Here is a 17,055-nt window from a genome sequence, read left to right on the forward strand (position 1 = left end):
GAATTGGGTAAAGTTGCAGGATACAAAATTAATGCACAGATATCTCTTGCATTCCTATACACTAACAACAAAAGATCAGAAAGAGAAATTCAAGAAACAATCAAATTTCACAGAATTAGAACAACCCAGGCAGGTCACTTAGACTTTTAATAAGTCTCAGCATCCTCACCTGTAACATGTGGCTTGTGATGCCTCCCTCATAGGATTACTGTGAGGACCATCTATCCTGTGTGTGACGTGTCAGGTACACAGTGTTGCTCCCAAGCAGTAAATCGGATTGTTGTCTACTTCACCACAGAGCACAGAGCCACCTTTGTAGGTGTCTTAATCCATTGAGCTGCTGTAACAGAATACCGTAGACTGGCATGCTTATGAACAACAGAAGTTTATTTCTCACAGTCCTGGAAGGTAGGCATCCAAGATCAAGCAACCAGCAGATTCAATAAATTCAATACCATTTAAATTCAAGATTCAAGAAATTCAATACCATTGCAACAAAAAGCATAAAGTACCTAGGAATAAACCTACCTAAGGAGGTTACAGACCTGTACTCAGGAAACTATAAGACACTGATGAAAGAAATCAAAGATGACACATGGATGGATACATATACCATGTTTTGGATTGGAAGAATCGATATTGTGAAAATGACTATACTACCCAAAGCAACCTATAGATTCAGTGCTGTCCCTGTCAAATTACCAATACATTTTTCACAGAATTAGAGCAAAAAATTTTACAATTTGTATGGAAATACAAAAGACCCCGAATAGCCAAAGCAATCTTAAGAAAGAAAAGCAGAGCTGGAGAAATCAGGCTCCCTGACTTCAGACTATACTACAAAGCTACAGTAATCAAGAGAGTATGGTACTGGCACAAAAACAGAAGTATTGATCAATGGAACAGGATAGAAAGCCCAGAGAGAAACCCACGTACCTATGGTCAACTAATCTATGACAAAGGAGGCAAGAATATACAATGGAGAAAAGACAGTCTCTTCAATAAGTGGTGCTGGGAAAACTGGACAGCTACATGTAAAAGAATGAAATTAGAACACTCCTTAACACCATACACAAAAATAAACTAAAAATGGATTAAAGACCTAAATGTAAGACCAGACATTATAAAACTCTTAGAGGAAAACATAGGAAGAACACTCTTTGACATAAATCACAGTAAGATCTTTTTTGATCCACCTCCTAGAGTGTTGAAAATAAAAATAAACAAATGGGACCTAATGAAACTTAAAAGCTTTTGCACAGCAAAGATAACCATAAACGAGATGAAAAGACAGTCTTTAGGATGGGAGAAAATATTTTCAAATGAAGCACCTGAGAAGGCATTAATCTCCAAAATATTTAAACAGCTCACGTAGTTCAATATAAAAACAACAACAACAACAAACAACCCAGCAAAAAATGGGCATAAGACCTAAACAGACATTTCTCCAAAGAAGATACACAGATGGCCAAGAGGCACATGAAAAGATGCTCAACATCACTAATTATTAGAGAACTGCAGATCGAAACTACAATGAGGTGTCACCTCTCACCGGTCAGAATGGCCATCATCAAAAAATCTATAAACAATAAATGCTGGAGAGGGTGTGGAGAAAGGGGAACCCTCTTGCACTGTTGGTGGGAATGTAGATTGATACAGCCACTATGGAGAACAGTATGGAGGTTCCTCAAAAAACTGAAAAAAGAAGTACCGTATGACCCAGCAATCCCATTACTGGGCATATACCCTGAGAAAACCATAATTGAAAAAGACACATACACCCCAATGTTCATTGCAGCACTATTCACAGTATCCAGGACATGGAAGCAACCTAATGTCAATTGACAGATGAATGGATAAAGAAGATGTGGTATATACAGTGGACTATTACACAGCCATAAAAAGGAACGAAATTGGGTCATTTGTACAGACGTGGATGGACCTAGTGTCTGTCATACAGAGTGAAGTCAGAAAGAGAAAAACAAATATAGTATATTAATGCATATATGTGGAATCTAGAAACATGGTACAGATGAACCTATTTGCAGGGCAGGGATAGAGATGCAGACGTAGAGAATGGATGTGTGGACATGGCTCAGGGGAGGAAGTGGTGAGTGGGATGAATTGGGAGATTGGGATTTACATATATACACTACCATGTGTAAAACACATAGCTAGTGGGAACCTGCTCTATAGCACAGGGAGCTCAGCTCCGTGGTCTGTGGTGACCTAGATGGGTGGGATGGGGTAGGGATGGGAGACAGGTCCAAGAGGGAGGGGATATATGTATACATATAGCTGATTCACTTCGTTGTAAAGCAACTATGCCTCAATTAAAAAACAACAACAAAAAAACACCTCTAAGGAAGATGTAGTAAAAGAAAAGAAATAAGAGGTAGAATCTGGAGACTATAACAAAAGAATAAAGAGACCTGGATAATTTTTAAAGTGTTTTTTTGTAGACAGTATAATGTTGTCTTTAAAAAAAGTACAGTTGATAACCTCTGCCTTTTATATAGTGTATCCAGTCCATTTACATGTAATTATTGATAAAATTATATTTAAGGCTGCCATCTTGCTGTTTGACCTTTGCTCCTTCTAATTTTGTTGTCCCTGGGCCTTCTTTCCTGTCTTCTTTTGAATTATTCAAATATATTTTGAATCCCATTTTAATGCATCCATTGGCTTTTTAGTTATATTCCTTTCCAGTTCCTTTTATTAGCTGCACTGAGAGTAAACATGCTTAACTTTGCAGTCTATTTAGAGTTAACATTATACCGCTTCATCTAAAAATGTAGAAATCTTGTCATTTCTTCCCCCACCTTGTGCTATCCTTTATAATTGCCTTATATATTACATTTACATACTTTATAAACTCTTCAAGACATTTTATATTTTTCGCTTTAAACTGTCAGTGTTTAAAAGAAATGATCTCTTCCTATGTATTTACCATTTCCAAAGTTTTTATTCCTTCCTGAAGATGCATGTTTTCCTTTGGTATCATTTCCCTTCAACCTGAAGAGCTTTCTTTCACGTTCTTGTAGTACAGGTCTGTTGCCGACAGACACTCACAAATGTCTTTATTTGACCTTAATTCTCTTTTTTTTGGCTGTGTTGCACAGCTTCCTTGACCAGGGTTTGAACCCAGACCACGGCAGTGAAAGTACCGAGTCCTAACCACTGGACCACCAGGGAATTCCCTCACTTTAATTCTTGAAGTAGATTTTCATGGGATATGGCATTCTGGCTGACAGGGTCTCCCCTCCCCCAGGACTTTAAAGATGTCATCCCCCTGCCTTCTGGCTGGTTTGGGAGATGGCAGCTGTGAGTGCCACACCACTACAGAATCCGTCCTCAGGCCCCAGGCCACTCGAGTCTTCAACCCCAGAGTCTGTCTCCCTTGTTTACTCTCCAGAGCCTCCAAGCGGTTGCTTTTACAGTTTGTTCAGAGTTTACAGTTTCTGTCGGTGGGAGTGTTGGTCTCTTGGCTTACTCAGCAAGGCCAGGAATGGAACTCAAGAACTCATGTTTTAAATCTCTTTTCTGCACTGCTTCCCTAAAGCAGAGTTTAAAATGGAATATTGAATAAGTTGATTCATTACATATACTTTATCGCATTTGGTAATTACAGTAGTGGTATATTTGAAGGGCAATAGAACATGTCAATTTCTTTTTCAAGTGCCATTTACTTTGACTCTGCAATACTAATTCTTTGTGGTTCTCAGCTTTTAATTCCCTGATTAATCTTCCTGAGGTTCCTCTTGTGACCCCTCTATTTTTGTTTCTCTTTTAAATGCTGGTTCAACATGACCTCAGAGTTTTAAAAAAATCTATTCCTGATTCCCTAGGTAGTTTCATTAACAACCTGAATGCAAATGCTCCTCCATCAAATCCCCAGAGCTGAACCTCACGAGTTCCTGATCGGTACCCTCCATCTCCTAGAAACATCCAGCTGGTGTCCAGTGCACAGTATGGGTTTCTTATTTGCTTTTGCTCCCAAACGTTCCCTTCTCTTTCTCTCATTTATTTACCCGCTAAATCAATCAATCTTTATTGAGCGTTATGTCCTGCTTTTCATGTTACAGATTTAGTGCTGAGGGAAATGTATACTTCTGGATTTGAATTTGAGCAAGTGACTGACTACATGCTAATAAGCATGTAACTGTATTACCAAGTCCAAGCTCATTCTGCTCACCACACGACAGGCCAATAAATCAGGATATGAGTTGTTGGATCAAGGAATAATGACTTTAATCAGAAAGCTAGCTGACCGAGAAGATGGCAGACTAGCACCTCGAAAAACCATCTTCTGTCAGTCTGAATTTGGGGTCCTTTTATACAAAAGAGGGGGAGGGGCCAACTGTGGCACCAACGAATGGCTGAGTGGGGCCTCTATAGCTCGTGCCTGCCCCACCCCTGTTACAGACAGAGAGCCCAGAATTCAACCCATATGGAGGTGGTCAGTTAATTTATGAAAAGGGGCCAAGGACACACCAAGGGGAAGGACAGTCCCCACGATAAACGGGGCTGGGAAACCTGGGCACCACATACCACATGTCATCTACACCACACACCAAACTGACTAAAAACCCAGTTTTCCACATCAAGCCTTCCTGGGTCCTCTGAAGACGGAACTCCCCCTTCCCCACCCCAAGCAGTCAGTGGCACACAGAAAGGTACTCCCCACTTTTCCTCACTTCTCCTTCCTTTTTCCTCACCTTTTCCTCCTGGCGTCACCTGCGTCCTCAGGAAACCAAGCTCCTGTCAGTGTGGATGCAGCCCTACTTTATCAGGAAGACTAAGCCCCGTTTGGTCTTGAAGAACCAGACTCCCATCAGTGTGGACACAGCCCAGTGTTGTCCTGAAGCCAAAACCCCAGTGAATCCTAAGGAGACTGAGCTCCTGTCTGCAGAGACACTGACCCGGTCATCCCTGCCGAAGCCCTGGAGGTGCCTGAGGAGACGGAACTCATTTCAGCTGCCTGAGGAGCCAAGTCCAAAGGTGGAACGCTCATGCGCGTTGGGTCAGAGAGGCGGGCTCGGCCCCCTGTGGGCAGTGAGGGCACTGCAGGCCCTGCCTTCCTCACAGCTCACTGGACGCTGGACTCCCTGACGGCAGAACTGCTGAATCTGTTCAACTTTGGGCAGTTGCACTGAGATAGAGACTATATCCCGTAACTTTTCTAAAAATAGTTAAGGAACAGTTAATTGGAAACCATTCGGCGTGAAATCAATGCAGATGCAAAGTTTACAACTTGCACCAAATTCACTCAAAATTATTCATAGATACATTTTAAATATAAAATGAATCACAATTACAGGAGAAAACATAGAAGAAAATCAACACGAGCTTGTTTTTGGTCATGTAGATCATGAGCTTTGAGCTTTAACACACAACACAAAAAAGCAATCCAGAAAGATAAACAAGGAATACGATGGACTTTATAAAGTTAAAGATTTCGACTCTGTGAAAGACCTTATTCAGAAAGTCAAAAGGCAAGTCACCAACTGGGAGAAAAAGAGTTGCAAACACATATGTGGTAAAAATTTGTCTCAAAATAAAAAACAATAACACAAAAAAACCATTAAAAATAGATGTAAGTCTATTAAAAATAGATTATACATGACATGATACTCTATATAGAAAATGCTGAAGGTGACACCCAAAAACAAATAGAATTCACTGGGAAATTTAGTTAAGTTGCTGGATACAAAATTAACCTACAGAAGTCAGTTGAGGCCTCAGAGAGATGGAGAGGGAGGAAGGGGAAGAGGGCCAGTTATGCTTACACCTAACTCTCACCCTGACTACACTCGCCACTTCCATTCAACATGGTCTAGGAAGTCCTGACCATAATAATTAAGTGAAAAAAAAAAAAGAGGAATCCGATGGCAGAGGAAAAAGTTAAACTGTCCCTCTTTGTAGATGCCCTGATACTCTATAGGAAATGCTGAAGGTGACACCTAAAAACAAATAGAACTCATCAGAAAACTCAGTTTAAGTTGCAGGATACAAAATTAATCTACAGAAATCGGTTGCATTTCTATACACTCACAAAAAAACTATCAGAATGAGAAATTAAGTAAGCAACCCCATTGACAATGACATTAACAAAAATGAAATACCTAGGGGTACATCTAACCCAGGAGGTAAAAGAGCCATACTCAGAAAACTGGAAGACATTGATGAAAGAACATGGAGATGACACAAACAAATGAAAGATATACTATGCTCATGGATTGGAAGAATTTGTATTGGTAAAACGATTCCACACCCCCAAGGCAATCCAGAGATTCAATACCATTCCTCTCAAAATATCAATGGATTTTTCGTAGAAGACTACAAAAAAGAATTCCAAAATGTGTATGGAAGCACAAAAGAACCTAAATAGTCAATACAATCTTAAGAAAGAAGGACAAACTTGGACATACCATGCTGCCTGATTTCAAAATATACTAGAAACCTAGACTCATCAAGACAGTATTACTTACTTACTTGCAAGTAAGTATTACTTTTATTTGCACAAAAGTAAGTAATACACATAGATCTATGGAACAAAACTGAGAGCCCAGAAAGAAACCCATACTTATATGGTCAATTCATCTATGACAAAGGAGGTGAGAAGACACAATGGGGAAAAGATAGCCTCTTTAATAAATGGTGTTGGGAAAACCTGACAGCTACATGCACAAGAATCACACTGGATTCCTTTCTCATACCATCTACAAAAACAACCTTAAAATAAATCATACACTTCAATGTAAAACCTGAAGCCATAAAACTCCTAGAAGAAAGCATAGGCAGTATGCTCTTTGACATCAGTCTTAGCAATATTTTTTTATTGTTCTTCTCAAGCAAGGGAAAGAAAAGTAAAATAAACCAATGGGACTCCATCCAACTGAAAAGGTTTTCAACGGCAAAGGTAACCATCCACAAAACAAAAAGGCAGCATACTGAATGTGAGAAAGTATTTGCAAACAATGTATCTGATAAGGGGTTCATATCCAAAATAGACCAAGAACTCATAGAACTCAACCTCCAAGAAACAAAAACCCTAACCCAAACCCTGACCCCTAACCCTAAACCAAACCCTGACTCTAACCCTAACTATATATATACATGCATACATTCATACACATACATACACACATGAGAGACAGAGAGACAGTGGAAGAGAGAGAGACAGAAACATAGAAAGGCAGCAAGAGAGCGAGAGAACACAGGAGAGAGGAAATGAGTAGAAGACACAGACTTTTCCTAAATCAATCTATAGGCTAGAACCAATCACAATGTCCATCCATTCTGGAGGGGTGGGGATTTATACAAGGTTATGTGACCAGGAGGCAAGACCGCCGGGAGCCATTGTAGGGGCAGCCCACCCCGGAAGCCAAGAGAAGACACTTGAACCAGGAGGACCTGGAAGATTGTAAGCCAGAGGGGGCGTTGTGTGAATTTTATTTACTTTCAATCCTCCCACAGGGGGACTGGGAAATAGGCAGGAAGGGGAGTGACTTTCTCTAGATCCCAGAGCAGACCCAGGCCTGTTTCAGTTGTATTCTGTGCTACACCAGTCCTTTATGGAATCCTTCCTTTGTTCAGTCTGTGCATGAGCTCCATGTGATACCAGCCCATGGTTTTTTACAGGCACTGTAAGTGTTTCTAGGTCTATACACCTGATGGCTTCCCTAGAAAGTTGCCAGAATGGCTGCCACTGTGCAGATGGGGAGACTGGGGGGGGGGGGGTACTGAGAGGCCCATGGCATTTGTCCAGGGCCACATCATGGGTGAGGAGGAAAAACTGGATCTGAAACCAGCTGTGTCCACAGAGCTGGACCCTGGCCACACCCAAGTTGCCCCACGGCTGCAGGGCAGGCTAGGTTGATGTCAGTGTGTGGACATAGCATGGGATGCAGAGGTGCCCTTGGGGAGCTTTGTATAAGGAAGAAGCCTGGGCAAGGGGACCCCAGGAAGTGACCTCACATCCCTGGCAATGGAGCCCAACAGAACGTGGAACCTGGGTAACCAGGCATCCACATCCTAGAGGAGCCCCATAACCAGCTCATGTGGTTGGAAACATGATCTGCTGTGTCCCAATATCCCAAGGCCGTGGCCTTGGAAAGGTCGCAGTGCCAACGTCTTCCAACGCTGTCGACATTGGGTCAGGTCCCACTCCAGATGCCGTTGGCTCTTTGCCCGGAAGGACCCAAAGGTAAGCCAGGGAGGCCCCGAGCAGGCCACCCAAGCCAGGCCACAACTCTGATTCCACTCGGGAAGCCCTCTGTCCCTTCCCTGGATGTGTGGAGGTGGGGGCTTCTGTGGGGTGGGTCTGCCTTAAGCAAGAACAGGCTGATGAGGAGTCAGAAGCCTGGTGGGCTGGTCATGTCCACACCCCAGGTTCAAGCTGGCTGGACAGGATAGGAAGAGAGAGCCCAGGCAGCGCCTTTCTGCCTGACGGTTGTTCTAAGCCCTCTAGGTGGATTTCTTTCCTCCCGGGTAGATATGTGAGCAGACACAGGTGTGTGCCTGATCTGGGAGCAGAAGGTCGAGTGGGCAGAAGAAGCAGCGATAATGGCCGGGCGATGCCCTGATCCCTCCAGGCTGGGCTGGCTGCTGGTCACTGTCATTGCAAAGCCTCCCATAGGAGATCGGCAAGGAGCTCCAATTAGGACACACGATCCATCTCCCCGAGTGAGGGGCTGAGGCACACCACACTGCCAGTGAGGGCCCACACAGGTTCCAGGTGAGTGTGGCCATGGATGGTCCTCCAGAACCACGGCCCAGAGGTCAACGGAGAAGGGCTCCTGTCCAGACACCTCCCATAGTGTCCGGAAGCCCCAGGCTTCCACAGGGCTGGAGCACCGTGTCAACCTTCCCCTGAGTCAGCTGGAGGATCTGGAGCCCACCAAGGCAGAGCACAAAGGTGAGAAGGCTGGGGGTGGGTGCATGAGAATTCTGGGCCACACAGAGAGGAGTGTCCAGAGGCTGGTGTTTGGCCCAGAGCAAGGGCTGGTCTCAGATCACCCATCTGGTGGTGGACTGCAGTCAGAGAAGACCTCCTGTGTGAGTTCCTGGGCTGGGAATTCTCTGGAAAGCTCTGGGAAGAGTTCTGTCCTTGGAAAGGCACATGGAAAGGCAGGCATGTGGGTAATCTTTACTTCTCTCACAGGTCCAGCTGGAGACCCAGCGCCAGATGATGATTTGCCAGCTGGACAGGGAAAACCTGTACCTGCTTTTGCAGGAGACCGAGATCCAGATGGTGGTTTACCACCTCTGTAGAGAGGAACTTCAACTGCTTTTGAAGGAGACCCAGAGCCTGGTCAAAATTCACCACCCCTGCAGAGCCTGCTATGTTTCCTGCAGGAGACCCAGAGCTATTTCAGAAATCATCATCCCCACAAGCAAAGCCACCTCTGCCACCACCATTGCTGTCAGCTCCCAATCTACACCATCAACCTGCTCCCCCACCTGAAATTTACTTTCCTTCCCTGTATTTGTTTGTATTTGGGTCTTTTTAAATTTTAATTTTATCTTTAGTTTTATCTATTCTTCCACATTTTTTACGGCATACTCTACTTAAGTAATAAAATTTAAATATCGACATTTTCTATTTTCAGTTGCAGTTCAGGAGCATTAAGTACATTCACAATGCAGTATAACCATCACCACTTTCTATTTGAAGACTGTTTCATTCCTCAAAGTAAAACCCTGTGTCCCAAGCATGCACTCCCCATTTTTCCCTCCCGCAGCCTCTCACACCCCTGATCCTTTCTCTGCTTCTTTACTTCTTCTGGATGTTTCCTATAAATGAAACCATACAAAAGTTGGCTTTTTGTGTCTGTGCACTTATTTTAAGAGGGAACTGGTGAATATTTTTGTTTTTATTTGAAATAGCATTTTGGTTATTTGAGAGGGAAATCCAGGTGGATTAAAGAGAAGATGTACAGAACGAAGACCTTTTAGTAAATATGTGCATAATCTCAGGGTAGACATTGCTAAGTGTGACACCAGAGCCAAAAGTCAGAAGGGAAATGCTTAGCTCTTCTTGTGGCAAAAACAAACCAAGAAAAACTGGAAAAGCATTCCTCATAACCCAAGGCCAGAGAAAGGCGGATAAGACTTGTACACTGAAAACAACAGTAGCTTGTTGAAAGAAATTAAGAAAGGCCTAAATTCATGGGAAATAATCCCATATTCATGGATAAGAAGGCTTAATTCCGTGAGGATGGCAGTATTCCACATAGATCTAAAGATGCAAAGAATCCCTACCCAAATCCCAGGTAGTGTTTTGCAGAAATTGACAACCAATCTAAACCTCATGTGGAAAATGCAAGGGGCTCGGAATGGATAGATCAAGGAATCTTGAAAAAGAATAACAAAGTTGGAGGTATGGAGAGCCAGGCAGAACCCCAAGGTTGGTAGAAAGACAACTGAAGCTGAAGATACTTGAGATTCAACAGACGCAGAACAAAAGCCTTCTTGGAGTTCCCCTCATCTGAGTAAAAGCTGAAATTTCTGAAAAATGACCACAGCCAATATATTCCCTCTTCAGGGTAACTTCTATTCCAGGAGAAGGACCAAGAGTAACCCTACCATAAATCACTTCTGTGGGGTGTTTTATGGTGCTAAAGAAGATACAAAGATCACTCATCCGTGGACAAACATTATAACAAACTTTCTTATATCTCATTGTTTTGCAAATAACCTGTTAGTCTTTCCTGAAGAAACCTATCTGTTCTTCCCATAGAAGCCAATTCTCCCCTCTCCTTTTCCCCTATTAAGTTAGATTGATAAGCCTTTAAATTTTACAATTTAACATGTGAGTGACTTTTTGGATTGGCTCCTGTGCACATAGAAATAAACCTTTTCTCTTGTTCATATTTTCTTTATTTTGGCTGTTTTGGGAAGTGACACTGGATCATGGGGGATGCTCTTTTTTCACCTTCTTTAGTGACAACTTTTTGTCCATGGTTAAGCTATAAAAAGCCTTCTTGGTTTTGAGTCATAATTGGAATAGGTATACCTTTGGAAACCCCCTGGCAGGAAGGAACATCTTCAGTACTGCCAGGAGAATTTACTGGTTGTCTTGACCAAACACCTGATAAGATGATATTTGCAAGGATTTTATTTTAAAGGCTTTCACCCTAGAACAAAGATCCTATTCAAACCTCTTTGATGATCAAACTGAAAGAAAGATGAAGGAGTATCATGGCTAGCCTAAGATCACTTCCTTAACAGAACAAGAGAATGGAAATCAGATTTAGAGCAAAAATTAAAATCCATCATCAACCCTCCCACCCATATATACACTGTGTTCATGCAGTCTTCCAGATGGCCCCCTGGAGAAAATCCTCACCAAGATCCCAAATGGACAGATCCTGGTCCAGAGCCGCCTGCTAATTTTCAGAACTTGGCCCAGCTGGAGGCTGCTATTCCGGCCTGGGAGGAGCTATTTGTGAGTTCTCCTCTGCTAAGACCACATGGCTAAAGTAGAACCACGCGCTCTGAGGGAGACAGAGCACACGGAGCCTTTGCAGAAGGATCCATGAAAACATCCAAAGGCACAGAGCTCTAAATCTGGACACAGGAATCTTCTGATTTACATCTTAGTTGGAAATCTTCTCCTTGATATAAAGAGTCAACTTAAAGATAGTGAAGTTGGATGGGCAGGTCAGCCTCTTGAATACGCAATTCCTTGAAAAATTAAAAACAAGCATCCTTGCTTTACTAATCTCGTCGATACAGAAACAGAAATGTGACTCTAGGGGGAATTCAAAGCCCACCCACCCTTCTCACTGATATCAAAGTCTCCACGTTCTTCTCAGGTCAAGGCATTGGGAAAAGAACTGTTCTGCACTCAAGAAAGAAGAAAAACTTAGATACTAATTTCCCTACACCTCTGATAATAGGAAATATGCCCCAGAAGCTCTTTAAAGTGCTTACATCCTTCCTCAGGCCCTTCTGCCAGCAAGAGCTGTGTCCTCCATGTCCTGAGAACCAAGTCTTTAAACGTGAACATGCAAAGAAATAATTCTAACTTGAGAGTGCCTTGCTACCTGAGACTGAAAAGAAAAATGCTGATTGTAGACAAACTGGATATTTTTATCCACACAGATGGATTTTCAGAACTAACAAGATGGCCACAACGTATTTCCAAAAATTCCTTTGACCAGAATTTAGTCCACAGCCTCCATAAGATTATATATCAGGGCAAATCTAAATCTGAAAAGTCTTCTCTGCAGATATTAGTAAAAATCTTTAGCTTTCACTAAGCAAATAATCATTCTTGGTCCATCTTCCAGAAACACAATTCACAGCCTACTCTTATATAAACAGATGATTCTGGATTATGCAGTTTTACTGACTCATGGCTAAAATTTTGGAAAGAAGTTATATCTAGTGGCATTTGTTTGTATTATTATTCTTTATCTTTTATTACTAAGGATGGGGGTAGGGAAGCCTCAATCAAGAACCTGGGAGGGAAAGTTACTTTTCCCATATGCATACAATGGAATACTATTCAGAAATAGAAAGGAATTAACCATCAACCATGCAAAAAACATGGGTGAATCCCACATGTATATTGCTAAGTGAAAGAATTCAGTCTGAGGCTTCACACTGTAGGGCTCCATTTCTATGACATTCTGGAACAGGTAAATCAGAGATGGTAAACAGGTTATGGGGTGGGGGTTGAAATATTCCATGTGATACTTAAGTGATGGATACCTGCCATGAGGCATTAGTCTAAACCCATGGATTTTTCCAACCCAACAAGTAAATCATAATATATTCAAATTTAGTTTTTTAATTTTTTAGGATATGGGAGTGTCACAGGATGGAATAGAGAATGTGACAAAGAATCTAACTCATTTAGAAATGTATGAAAAAGACTCACTGTTAGGTGGCGGGGCAAAAGATATTTGACCTAATTAACTATGGAAAAGACTGGAATCTTGTAGAACAAAGGCAAATTGTGCCATCCATAAATACTGGACTCTGTAAGTTCTTTCCCATGGTGGTAGGAGTTAACAATACTGAAACTACTATATCTGTAATCCAGAATGGAGTAAGCAGTGAATTCAATGGAGGATAAATGGTGGAAATCAGGTTTCTTACCGTTGGAGTGGGAGGTTACAGACAAGCAAAGGAAGGTTACGATACCCATGTAATAATGGATAGATTTTATTTCCTCAATTTTAAAAACTTTTGTGCATCAAAAGGTGCTATCCAGAAAGTGAAAACATAGCCTACAGAATGGAACAAAATATTTGTACATGATATATCTGACAAGAGCCTGTTCTTCAGAACACATCAAGAACTTTTACAAATCGTCAACAACAAGAAGACAACCTAATTGTTTGAATAGAAAAGGACTTGAACATACCCTTCTCCAGAAAAGAAATGCAAATGGTCAACAAGCACATAAAAAGATGTGCACAAGAAGAAAGGAAACCCACGAAGTGGAACTATGTCAGAGGAAAGCAAGAACCCATGGAAAGAGCTTTCAGTAGCCAAAGCAGGAGTGAACTGAACAACCAAATACTGTTCTGATGAATTGTAACCAAAATCTTAGAATAATGATCTGGGTGGAGTGTCCACACTGTTAAGAATAAATGATTTTATATATATATATATATATATATATATATATATATATATATATATATATATATATATATATATATATATATATATATATATCGTGTGTGTGTGTGTGTTTTATGAGAACTGTTGAATGAACTGTGAGGAAGAACTCCAAATAGTTGATGTAGATACTCAGTCATTCATTAAGGGGGTGGGGCTATCTTCCGTGTCCTGAAGTGTGGGGGCTGCATAGTGACATCATCTTAAAGGAGACACACAGTGCAGACTTAAGGAAAAAGTGACGTCACAGTGGGGAAAACCTTACAAACACTACCTAAGCCAGGAAGACAAAGTTAACATGAACACTTCTTTTTTTTTTAAGTTTTGTAATTCTCCATTTATTTGAGAGAACTTTGAATTCCACAAGATTTGAATTTCACACTAAAGTGAATCAAATTTTAAAACATATTTCAGTCAACTTGCCAAATATGTATAATAGTATCACATCAAACAACTACAAAAATGTGAAAACATAACATTTCAGACTGGAGTGTTTTCTAACACCGTGAAGCAACACTCCAATTTTCAGTAGACCGTGACTGGAGGTCCCACAGATTATCCCACAGTGATAAGTTGCTTTGATGTATGTTCCCGTGATATAAAGTCATGAGAAAGCACTTTGCCTCTGTGATCTGCTTCCTCAAAACCCATGACTCTATTCTAATCACAAGAAAAACAGCAAGTAGATCTCAGTGTGTGACAGTCTACAAAATACCTAACTGTCTCCTCCTGAACACTGTCTAGGTCACTGAGAGAAGGATAGTGTGAGAAAATGTCAAAGCCAAAGAGATCCGAAAGTGACATGATGACTCAATGCCATGTAATACCCTGGATGTGATCCTAGGGCAGAAAAACGGAGAATAAAAGGAACCTGAATAAAATATGGGTTTTAGTTCATAGTAAGGTATCCATATTTGTTCATTGATTGTGACAGTTCTGTAGAAAACTAGAATGAGAGGTGAAATTAAAAGTTAAATAAGAACAAGCTACTGCATCAACCTGTAAATCTAGAATAAAAGGGTGATATCCTCATAACACACACAAAAAATTAACCCTCAGATATGGAAAATACAAGCAGATCAATTAACCATCCTATGACCCTTTCTCCCCGATCATTTCCAAAGAAGATAAAATACTGAAGCATAAATTAATTAATACAGTTTTAATTTACCTACTCTTGGCTATTACTATAGAGAGTCTAATAATATTGGGGTCTGTTGAAAAACGTGTTTGCCACATTGAAAAATTGTGTAATGAAGGATACATATGCCGGTATAATTATAAAATGGTGTATTCATAAATGTGCTAGTCTCCTTTGGAATGCTGACATATGGTGGTTCACAATCTCCTACTTCCTAATTTTCACTAGAAATTAAGGTTATAAAGGGTAAGAATTCTAATATATTTACATGAACTATTGGGAATAATAAGGGTGAAGTAAAAACTGTGTTCAAAATATGCAAAGAAAATAAATTGGTTTTTGGTAAGGAAAGGTAAACAAGGTATTATGGATGTGGTTTTGGTGAGGTGAAAGAAGGGGTTGTTTTTGCCCTAAAATAATTTAGAGGTTGTGTCATTGTTCCAGAATGCATAAGAGGGAATTAGGGACAAAAGCCTGAATGGGAAAAGAAAGTTGTAACAGGTCTGTGGAAAAGAGAGAAACTTGTATGATCAAGCTGGCTAAGATTGAATAAACTTACTTATAAGGTTTGTTTGTTTGTTTGTTTTTAAGAAGCCCAACAGTGTAGTGATGGAAAACTAGAATTTGCTTTATCTCTGTCAAAATGACAAAGTTTCTTGTATTATCAGTCTGTTTTAATAAGAGATTGGAAAAGATTTTTCTTTACCCTTTGAGTAATCTGCCTAGGAAACAACTATTTTGTGTCTTAGCCAAGTAGTTTCCTGTACTTCCTGTTGTCTTTATCGTGTCTTTGGTTAGTCAAGAAAATCAAGACTTCTCTGTATTGAAAGAGCTATGGCTTTTTGTTTTTTTTCTTTTACAAACATATAACTTTTTCTTTGCCTTTGAAATATTTTATTGTCACTTTTGTTAAATAGATAAGAAGGATTGTTTCATAGTGATCTGTATTTCTATTTAATTAAATGTTCAAATATTTTGACATTTTGGACAACTTCCTGAATCAATTTCTAAATAAAGTTTTATTGACTTTGAACTGACTGAGATTTCCCAGAGGGCTCCTGGAAAATCTCAAAGGATTTGTTCTCACACCTTGTACAAAGATAGATGTTAAACTAATTAGGTTTACTTGATATACTCAATTACACAGAAAGCACTGTCAAAAAAGAAGTAGTGTTTATGAAGGAGGATGATGGAGGTGGAGGTGCACATTACCTGGGAGGAAATTAAGAAGGAGCCAGAGAAGCCCTTCAATAAAGAGAAGACATTCCCGCTGCTGCTGTGTGTCTTCACCACCAGTAACATCTCCCACCACGGAATGGACACGTTCTCCTGCAGAAATGTACAATCCAGTGAGCTACAGAGCTACACTTGTTTGAATCCAACCTTGAAAGAACTGACTAGTTTAGTAAAAGAAGTCTACCCAGGAGCTAGAAAGGGTACATAGATCAATTTTGTAATTGTTTTATGGAACTTAAAAGATTCAGCTGTCAAATAAGAAGACTGGCAGCACCATGTCTAGGAGAAAGAAGACTGATGATTCTGTAACCCTGCAGTCTCAGCAGGTCCCTGTAGGAGATCACTTTGCTATAACAATCTCCCCTCTAAATGGGGCACTTCCTCCTTCTGGCTATATGAAACCCTATTAAATTTTATTTACAATTTCTTGGGAAAAAAAGAAGCAATGTTTAATCTTCTTTAGTTTATATTTTTATGGATATATGCTATTAATATGTTTCCAAAATTGTATAAAGTTCCTAGAAATTTGTCAATGTCTTTGTTGTCCGTGATATGTCCTGTTATAATGTAATTAGTCATAATTCCAGTTATTATCTTAAAATGTTATGTCACTGAAACAATCAAATTTCCTAGTCAGTTGCATTAAAGTGAACTCTCATCAGGTCTTTAATCCTGACCATCTTAAGCCTTTTGTCATTCATAGTTATCCTTTTACTCTGATGCTTTCTGAAAGCTCTTACAGTCAGTTACACACAAATGTGCTTCATCATCAACAAAAAAGGAAAGATTTAGTGGACACGTTGATGTGTTCCTGAACTGCTGACCCCAAATCAAGCAAAGTAAGAATGAATTACATGTGGCTGAATGAACTGATAAAGATGATTATAATTTTTCTAAACTTTTGTTTGAAACATGCTGGTTCTTTAATGACTTATCTTCCAGATTAAGAAACCGTCTTGCCCTTTTTTTTAACAAGCTATCTATAACTTGCAACAGTTTAATACATTAAGCCTTTGTAAATTAAAAAATATATATTT

The 17,055-nt window shown here is 40.3% G+C and overlaps 1 pseudogene; it reads left to right on the top strand.

Annotated features, from left to right (window-relative positions):
- Nucleotides 1-15,968: 15,968 nt before the first annotated feature.
- LOC137767602 (histone deacetylase complex subunit SAP18 pseudogene) lies at nucleotides 15,969-16,428 on the top strand (annotated as a pseudogene).
- The last annotated feature ends 627 nt before the right edge of the window (nucleotides 16,429-17,055 follow it).

This window comes from Eschrichtius robustus, chromosome 7 (assembly GCF_028021215.1).
Source record: "Eschrichtius robustus isolate mEscRob2 chromosome 7, mEscRob2.pri, whole genome shotgun sequence".
Taxonomy (NCBI): domain Eukaryota; kingdom Metazoa; phylum Chordata; class Mammalia; order Artiodactyla; family Eschrichtiidae; genus Eschrichtius; species Eschrichtius robustus.